Below are 10,299 nucleotides of genomic sequence, written 5' to 3'. Positions count from 1 at the left end.
CCTGGCTTATCCATGGTTTTTCCCTTTTTTTTTCTATACTATGTTGTGCATAAATATGTGATTCTTCAGAATTTCTTGTAGTCTTTGCCTGATGAAGAGACCTGTATAGTCTCGAAAGCTTGCAATTTGTTACCATCTTTTCAGTTAGCCATTAAAAGGTATCAACCACTGAGGACTCTCAATTCTAAATATTTTTCTAATACTGACCTACAAAGCAATCCATAACCTGTCTCCTCCTTATATCTCTGAACTAATCTCCCGGTATCTTCCCTCACGTAATCACTGGTCCTCCCAAGACCTCCTTCTCTCCTCCACACTTATTCGCTCCTCATCCAACCGCCTCCAAGACTTCTCCCGATTATTCCCCATCCTCTGGAATTTTTTGCCCCAACACGTCCGACTATCAACCACATTCGGATCCTTCAGACGGAACCCGAAAACCCATCTCTTCAGGAAAGCCTACAGCCTGCAGTGACCCCGCTGCCGCCTCATCACTACCGAAGCTACCGCCTCACCAACCGCGGAGCTCCTGCAACCCTCAATCTACTGTCTCCTTCCCCATAATCCTGTAGAATGTAAGCCCGCAAAGGCAGGGTGCTCGCCCCTCTGTATCAGTCTGTCATTGTTAGTTTGTTTACTGTAAGTGATATCTGTAACTTGTATGTAACCCCTTCTCATGTAAAGCACCATGAAATCAATGGTGCTATATAAATAAATAATAATAATAATAATATGGAACACTGGAGTGTTTTATAAAACATCAACACTCCATTATTGCAGAAGTTCTGGTTCTTCACTAACCCATGTGAAAGACAAGGCCCTAAAACTTCATCATTTCTTTTGTATACATGGGAGTTCAGTTAGAAAATGATAAAGTGGGGTTTTGGGTAGGGATGAGAGGACCTTGTTAGCAGCAAGAGCAGGCAACGTTGATGAGAGTATTCATAGGCCGACACCTGTGCATAGTGGTTACTTTACTGCTATCCACAGGGTGGATGCGTCTTCTCTGAGGAGGCCATGGACTGTTATTTTTAGGCAGGAGAGGGCCAAATATCCATGAACCTTCCCAGCCTGAATCAGGCTGATACCAGCTCCCAGCTGTCTGTTTTACCTTGGCAGATTATCAAAAATGGGGGGTTCCCCAGAACGGTTTTTTTTTTTATTATTTACTTAAATAATTTAAAAAAGGCATTCGGGCCCCTCCATTTGACATGGCTGAGATGGCACCGGAAGTGCCCACAAGGAAAAGCTGAAGCCTTTCAACAAGCTTTATTAGTCTACCAAACCCGAACAGGAAACCACATGTACACTGAAGTCCGTGCTTGGGGGTTAAGTACCAGACACTAGATGTCCGTTACAGACCCCAAACTTTGCAGTTCAGGTTCTCTCAACCCAAGTTTTGGGCTAACAATTGTTAGGCATATAAATTTGTCTTGTCCACTAAAAGATCTACAAAATTCCTAGAAAAAAAGTCTTTGAAAAACTCGATTTTTGGGAAGGCCAGTAGTGTCAAATTGGATTCCTGATCAGGTCACAAAATAATGAATCTTTGGCTCAAAATCTTCATGGGGTGTGGTCCACAGGGGGTCTCTAATGGTGGGTACTGACTGATTTGCTGTCCTAGGGCATCTATGAGGTAATTTGCTATCGCTATAATAAATAGGAGAATATAAAAATATGGTAAAATAAAAAGCAAACTTACTAAACGAACGGAGAACAGAAAAAACAATTACTGAGTGACCGTAATTTAATCATGCTAACTAGGGTTGAGCGACTTTTGTTTTTATAGGATCGGGTCGGATTTCACGAAACCCGACTTTTTCAAAAGTCGGGTCGAGTGAAATCGGCCGATCCTATAGAAAAGTCGGGGTCGGGGTCGGCCGAAACACGAAACCCAATGCAGTGCATTGGGTTTCTAATGGTTCCCAGGGTCTGAAGGAGAGGAAACTCTCCTTCAGGCCCTGGGATCCATATTATTGTGTAAAATAAAGAATAAAAATAAAAAATATTGCTATACTCACCCTCGGACGCGCCCTGGTTGTAACCGGGAGCCTTCCTTCCTAAGAATCAACGCTTGAAGGACCTTTCGATGACGTCGCGGCTTGTGATTGGTCGCGTGAGCGGTCACATGGGCGTCACGCGACCAATCACAAGCCGCGACGTCATCGAAAGGTCCTTCAAGCGCTGATTTTTAGGAAGGAAGGCTGCGGGTTAGAACCAGGGCGCGTCCGAGGGTGAGTATATTCCTAATAGGTATATACTCACCCTCGGACGCGCCCTGGTTCTAACCCGCAGCCTTCCTTCCTAAGAATCAGCTCATGCGACCAATCGCAAGCCGCGACGTCATCGAAAGGTCCTTCAGGCGCTCATTCTTAGGAAGGAAGGCTCCCGGTTACAACCAGGGCGCGTCCGAGGGTGAGTATAGCAATATTTTTTATTTTTATTCTTTATTTTACACTTAAATCTGAATTCCGATACCGATTCCCGATATCTTAAACATATCGGGAATCGGTATCGGAATTCCGATTCCAGATTCAGAAGATCGCCGACCTCATGGCTGACCCCACACAGGGGTCGGGTCGGGTTTCATGAAACCCGACTTTGCCAAAAGTCGGCGACTTCTGAATCTGGCCGACCCGTTTCGCTCAACCCTAATGCTAACCGTAATGCTAACCATAATGCAGTAGAATACAAGTACTACAAGATTTCACAAAAATTCTGAAACTTCAATTACTAAATGGATGTCAGTAAAAATAAAATGACCGATCACTCGCACCTATCTGACACTAATCCTGACTATATTCAGTTAAAAATACTGTAGTAGATGCCGCTTACTACAGTACATTTTTACTGTCCCTAATCTAGTCCTATCAACTAATCTAAATTATTATTTTTATTTAATTCTTTTTTCACAAAACAAAGTCAACAACCGGATGCCGATCAGTGATGTGTTTGGCGAAAATGAGCACAGTTGTTCAATCACTGATCAGCATCTCAGTGGCAGCAGAACGCACGCACAGAGGTTGTGCAAAGGGGGGATAAAAAATTGACAGGGAAAAACAGCCCTGGACAAAAGCAAGAATGAACACTGATCAGTGATGTGCAACACTGATCAGTGATGTGCATCACTGATCAGTGCACAGCAGCTGCAGGTCACACGCACTGAATACTGATCAGTACTCAGTTGGGAAGTGGCTAGGGAGAGAGGGAAAAAGGGTGAAGGGAGGTGAATGGAGTTGGGTGGATTAGAAAAAAAGCAGGGGATAGGAACAGGTTTCTTCTGATCTTCTGCAGCAGCAGAAGTGGTAGCACAGGCTAAAATAGTTTGTGGCACTATAAGTCTCAGCAAACCCGGCAACAAAACGGCACAGTGACCTCTCTGTACAAGTCTTCAGGCTACTTTCACACTAGTGTTTTTTGCAATATCTCGCAATGCGTCGTTTATGGGAAAAAATGCATCCTGCAAAGTTGTTTGCAGGATGCGTTTTTGCCCCATAGATTAACATTAGTGACGCATTGCGACGCATTGACACACGTCGCAACCGTCATGCGACGGTTGCGCCGTGTTGTGGCGGACCGCCGGGAGCAAAAAACGTTACATGTAATGTTTTTGCTGCCGACGGACCGCTTTTTCCGACCGCGCATGCGTGGCCGGAACTCCGCCCCCACCTCCCCACACCTCGCAATGGGGCAGCGGATGCGCTGGAAAAATGCATCCGCTGCCCCCGTTGTGCGGTGCATTCACGGCTAGCGTCTGTAACCTTGGCCCGATGCACTGCGACGGGCCGAGCCCAACGCTAGTGTGAAAGTAGCCTTAGAATGAGGCAGAGCATAGTAGTCACTATGAAGTCAGACCACACCTCTGCTCACTGATAGGTGCAATCAAACGTCATCTTCCAATCCCTCCAATCAGTGCTGGGCTGGTGGCCCTGCCTTTGCCTAGCTCCAGCCTATGATCAATGCTGCTATAGCACTAATCATACCTGGATTTCAATGTTTCAGGCAATTATATTTGCCTAAACATTGAAATCGCTGTGACTGGCTGTTCAGAATTGAGTAGCCAATCACAGTGATCGTAGTTCCGGGAAGGTGGCGAAGCCAGCCATGGCAATGAGCACAGGTAACCTGCTGGTACCTTGATGTAGTCACCATACCTTTAGTTATGGTGCCGCATGATCACAAGGACATATCCATATGTCCTAGGTCGAGAACCCCTTCCCAACCAAGACTCGTGGATATGTCCAAGATCGTGAAAGGGTTAAAATTTTATTAAAAAGTGTATTAAAAAAAGAAAAATAACCACAGTAACACAGATTGGGAAATTAAATTACTAAATGTAATGAAAATGTAGGGAAAAGCAATAAATAATATGTTATTTATAAATAAACTGAGTGGTGAAACCCACATTACAGCACGCAGCATTGCAAGCACACCAGGGTTGCCAACGCTCCATAAATTCACGAACAGCTCGTAAAAATGGGAAACTCTTTTTCTAGTGTCTGTGCAAAAAATGCATGCATCTGTAATTTTCTTTGATCCTTGATGAGCTTAGAAATATTTTTATGATTGTAACTCTTATGTTAGACTCCATCCTCGTTTTATAATGAGATATATATATTTTATAGTCTTGGATGTTGTATTTCACAATCTTTATTATTTTATTATTTCGTGTGTTATCCAATTTCTCCATAAATATATTAATTATTTGTGATTGTATGCATATTCAAACTGATTGTTTTTTTATTCCTGCACAATACATATATTATCAGGAATAAAGAAATAATCAACTTGTCAACCCTGATGTACTCCATCCTTTAAGGTGTGTAGAACACAACAAGTCATCACATGTTCCCTAGGGATCTACTTGTCCTTGCATTATGTGGTGTGCTATCTGGTTGCCACAGTAGCTGTGACATAAATTCTCATAGGAGTTGCAATGCTTTACATGTGAAAATCTTGAGCTAGCACATTCAGCCCTGCTTCTCAACCAAGATGACAAACCACAGCACGATTGGTTTTCTTTACTCTATCTCAGAAGGCTCGCAGAGTGAGAGTCCATCCATCTCACCTCAGAGTGTAGGAAGTAATGCAACTCTAAATGATATGGATCAAGAGCTAAAGACACCACAATCTGGAAAGCAGGATGATGGAAGCAAAATTGGGAAAAATGCACATTTCAACCAAGGGAAAAGCCATCCAAGACTGGCTCAACTACGAGGACAAATCCGGGCACAAATCAGGGAACACAGCCCTAGAAACCAAATGATGGAGCTTGTAGATAAAGTAGCCAATGGACATCTAAATAACAAGAAGATTTTAGAGAGAAATAAGGGTAATGGGTCTCTAGAAAGTAACAAATATTGCCACTGCTCCAGCCCTTGCTTCTATGCTTCAGAGCTAGATGGAAAACTGCAAACTGAGCTAAGTGCACTCCGATTGGAGATGAGAAACTCTCTTGAAGCTATGAGAACAGAATTAGGCCAGGAGCTCCAAGCCTTGCATAAAGAAGTTGCAGGGTGTTGTCACCACTGCCCTCCGAAGGAAGCAGAAGTGTCAAAAGAAGCAGCGAAACGGCCTGAGTGGAAAAGTGCCTTCAAAAAGGTCAATAGCAAAGAAGCAGAAGAGGCAAAGACAACTGTTAAACTGGATGGACAAATCAAAGCAAGGTCTGTGCCATCACTTGTACATCATTCAGGTCCAAGCAGGAACCAAGTACTCTTAAAGGCAATGACCACCATTGCTGCTAAAAATGCGCTTGTGTCTAGACTTGGGACAAGATCAGATTCTGACCCTATCCAACACACTGCAGGAAAACAGATCCACAAACCTGTTGAAAAGACAGAAGAATCACCTACCCATTTAAAAATTAATGGGAATTGGGGAAAAAGGATAAGCAAAACTGTGGCCCCCCTCCCGCAAAATGAAATTTCAATTGGTAAAGCTCACTAAAGGCTTCTAGCATGCGGTATAATGTAATGCAAATATCTTGATGCAGCATGTGAAATGGATAAGAATTTTTTTTGTTCTAGACTGGAATGTTACAATATACATTAACAAGATTTTCATCTGCTTCACATTGTCTCACAAGTGTCTTGTTGGTTGATGGGTGGACTTGTCGTATGGACAACCTTTGAAGCTGCACAGGGACCTAGTAAAGGGTGAGGGGCCCCAAGCCATTCTAAAAGCACCTAGCTTCTTTTTACTATATATTTGACTGCATGTAAAGGACCGAGCTAATGAATTTCATAGATAGATTGCTGGAAAGACATAAAGCGGATGATTTATAATCGTCTATTAGAAAGCAAGGGGCTTATACAGTCTTCTTGAATAAGGGTTCTTCTATTGTCTACATCTGCCCCTTAAGTGATTGAGATGCTTTGTTTAAAAAAAAACTATATAAAAAATAGCTTAACCTTCTCTAGTCATGCTGTAAATGGTTAAATAACAAAGCATCTGTGAAAGAGATGTGGGTGCTAATACTTTAGTTGAAATTCACAAATGCTGGTTGTACAACCTAATTGCAGTTTTATTCTACAATATAAAACACAAATAGATAATTAGAATTGTAACTATTTTCGTACAGGATACAGAAGATTTATAATTTATTTTTCCAATATGTTAGATTATAAAAAATGTCACAATTATTTTGCTCTGTATCTGGCAATAAATATCTGTATGAAATAACATATATATTTTTAAGATGCATTAATGAGCAAGCCTTTTCAGAAAGTGAGCAGAATAATAGAGCAGTGCTAATGTTTTTGGCTTATATACTTCAACATTTTTATGTGCTCCCTTTTTAAGTATGGTACCTCTTTTCAACATCAAATGGTTCTTTAGTTCAGATATCCAAATTTTTCATTAAGTAATAGGGCACAGAACTTTACAGGATTACGCAATATTACTAATTACTGTACGTAACCCTTAAGATGTTCAGTAGTTGCATAATACCTTCCTATTTGGCATGGAACGGGTTAGTAGGCTGGATTAAGTGGGAACAATAGTCTTGGTATTTTCACTCTCTGCAAACATTCCTCGATATAGGAAAACATGTGAGGTCAGGAAAGAATTGATAGTCTGTTAAGAAACAAAAGTATAAGAAGTTAGGCACTATTGCTCACGCTATTAAAGACAGGGATAGGCTTACAGTAAAGGTACCGTTACACTAAACGATTTACCAACGATCACAACCAGCGATATGACCTGGCCGTGATCGTTGGTAAGTCGTTGTGTGGTCGATGGAGAGCTGTCACACAGACAGCTCTCCAGCGACCAACGATGCCGAAGTCCCCGGGTAACCAGGGTAAACATCGGGTTACTAAGCGCAGTGCCGCGCTTAGTAACCCGATGTTTACCCTGGTTACCATTGTAAATGTAAAAAAAAAAAAAAACACTACATACTTACATTCCGGTGTCTGTCGCGTCCCCCGGCGTCAGCTTCCCTGCACTGTGTAAGCGCCGGCCGTAAAGCAGAGCGGTGACGTCACCGCTGTGCTCTGCTTTACGGCCGGCCGGCGCTGACACAGTGCAGGGAAGCTGACGCCGGGGGACGCGACAGACACCAGAATGTAAGTATGTAGTGGGTTTTTTTTTTTACATTTACAATGGTAACCAGGGTAAACATCGGGTTACTAAGCGCGGCCCTGCGCTTAGTAACCCGATATTTACCCTGGTTACCAGTGAACACATCGCTGGATCGGCGTCACACACGCCCATCCAGCGATGACAGCGGGTGATCAGCGACCAAATAAAGGTCCTGATCATTCGCAGCGACCAACGATCACCCAGCAGCGGCCTGATCGTTGGTCGCTGTCACGCATAACGATTTCGTTAACGATATCGTTGCTACATCACAAAAAGCAACGATATCGTTAACGAAATCGTTATGTGTGACGGTACCTTAAGGTTGCTGTATTAGCTATCTAAGCCTGCATCATCATTAACCCCATCTGCAAACAACCACCACTCCCCATGTTAAATGCGGCTACACATTTCTTATACATAGTCACTATATCTAATGTGTTCTGCCTCTATCTCAGAGATTGGTGCCCCCGATTATTCTCCGAAATGTACTTTGGGATGGGGACTGCTGTGTAAAGTTTAAGCACCTCCAGTATCTTTCCATTGTTGTGAGATAGCAGAAGTGAATCTAGGTTATCCTGCACCTACAGCAAAAATTAAATTAGGCATCCCTACTATACACAGCTTAACAAAAAACAATTGCAAAAGCAACAATTTATGTATTTGTCTAGACTTGTAAAAAAAATTTACAATCTTTATTATTAAAACAGAAACAATACATGGAAGGTCAACATGTAGGGAAAATCTATGTGTAACTTGCTGCTGTAAACAAGGGCACACTACACCCCCGTGGATCCCCCTATATATGTGCTACCGTTATTCCATCTGAGGTATAAAATATTACAAATACAATCCATAATTCAATTATATATATCATCTCAGAGGTTAAAGGTAAAGAACATGGCTATAACAACAATTAATATCCAACACCATGCTATGATGCAAATCTCCATAATGTAACAGCAATCATATTACCTAAGAGAGTGAACCACAGCTCCAGAGAAGGTCCAGAGAGGTGTGTGTGCCCACCCCAATGCGCGTTTCGGTCCTGCCTTTGTCAGGGGGCACAAACACACTCTCACCGTGCAGCCTTAACTTCGCCTTTGCTCATCACTACACATTATATATATAGATCAAACCTCCATGTTATTTTATTAAAGCTAACAAGGAAATGTCTGTCATAACATGCAAAATACTTAGAGAAAAATACAATCAACATAATATCTGTGCATAGCAGTTAATGGACATAACACATATAACACAATTAGCACAATGCAACAAATCCATTGATGTGAATAATACGATTGGTAAGATATAGTATGCAGCATGCATGTTGTCAGATGGTTGTAAAATATCATCAGGGGACTCAAAAAGCCTATTTCGACATTACTGCACGGGAGATAAAATCACCTAATATTAGACCGGAACACAATCGAGATGGTTTGGGGTGAGCTGGACCGCAGAGTGAAGGCAAAACGGCCAACAAGTGCTAAGCAGCTCTGCGAACTCCTTCAAGAATGTTGGAAGACCATTCCCGGTGACTACCTCTTGAAGCTCATCAAGAGAATGCCAAGAGTGTGCAAAGCAGTCATCAAAGCAAAAGGTGGCTACTTTGAAGAACCTACAATATAAGACATATTTTCAGTTGTTTCACACTTTTTTGTTAAGTATATAATTCCACATGTGTTAATTCATAGTTTTGATGCCTTCAGTGTGAATGTACAATTTTCATAGTCATGAAAATACAGAAAAATCTTTAAATGAGAAGATGTGTCCAAACTTTTGGTCTGTACTGTATATCGTCATCCAAGATGCTGATACAGTTGAACTTGCAATGACGGGCGGGGGGACCTCATGACATGCCACCATTAGCAGTACGCCACTGGTGAGGAGTGAGTAACGGTTTGAGCGCAGGCATATAGAAGGGTGAACGGTATCAGTGACTGAAACTGGTCCACTGTGTGCATGCGCCGGCCATCACTGTGCTTAATGCCTGCTGACTGAGGAAGGGGCCAGAAAGCCCCAGGCACTCAACCATGTCATTTTTTCCCCCAAAGTGCACCCACCTCTGGGAGGCAGGAGTGAGCAATCTAGGTGGGTGCCTACCCTGTCAACCCCTTGTCCTAACCCTATGCAGAGGGACAAGTTATGAGGAGAATATTATGGAGAGGCACTGTGTAGGGGTAGTATGGAGAGGCATTGTGTGGGGGGCATTATGGGGATAACTGTGTGGGGGAATATTACAGGGAAGAGCTGTGGAAGAGAATATTCTGAAGAGAAGCTGTAGGGGAAAATTACAGAGAGGGGCAGTGTGGGGTAGAATATTACGGAGAGGAGCTGTGAGGGGAAAATTAGAGGAGCAGAGTGGAGGGAATATTAGAGAGTGTAGTTGTATAGGGGAAATATTACAGAGAGGCGCTGAGTGGGGGGAATATTAAGGAGAGGAACTGTGAAGGGAGATATGTGGAGGAACTGTGTGGGGGAATGTTAAAGAGAGAAGCTGCGTGGAGGGAATATTTTGGAGAGTAGCTGTGCGTGTGGGTACATTACAGGAGAGGAGCTGTGTGGGGGGAGTATTACAGAGAGGAGCTGTGTGGGGGCAATATTATGGAGAGGAACTGTGTGGATTGGACATTATGGAGAGGGGAAGTGTGGGTACAATATTATGGAGAGAAGCTGTGTGGGAGAGACATGTAGAGGGGCAGTGTGGGGGAATAA

Source organism: Ranitomeya imitator, chromosome 1, assembly GCF_032444005.1.
Source record: "Ranitomeya imitator isolate aRanImi1 chromosome 1, aRanImi1.pri, whole genome shotgun sequence".
In the NCBI taxonomy this organism is placed as follows: domain Eukaryota; kingdom Metazoa; phylum Chordata; class Amphibia; order Anura; family Dendrobatidae; genus Ranitomeya; species Ranitomeya imitator.
Note: the sequence above shows the minus strand (reverse complement) of the source record.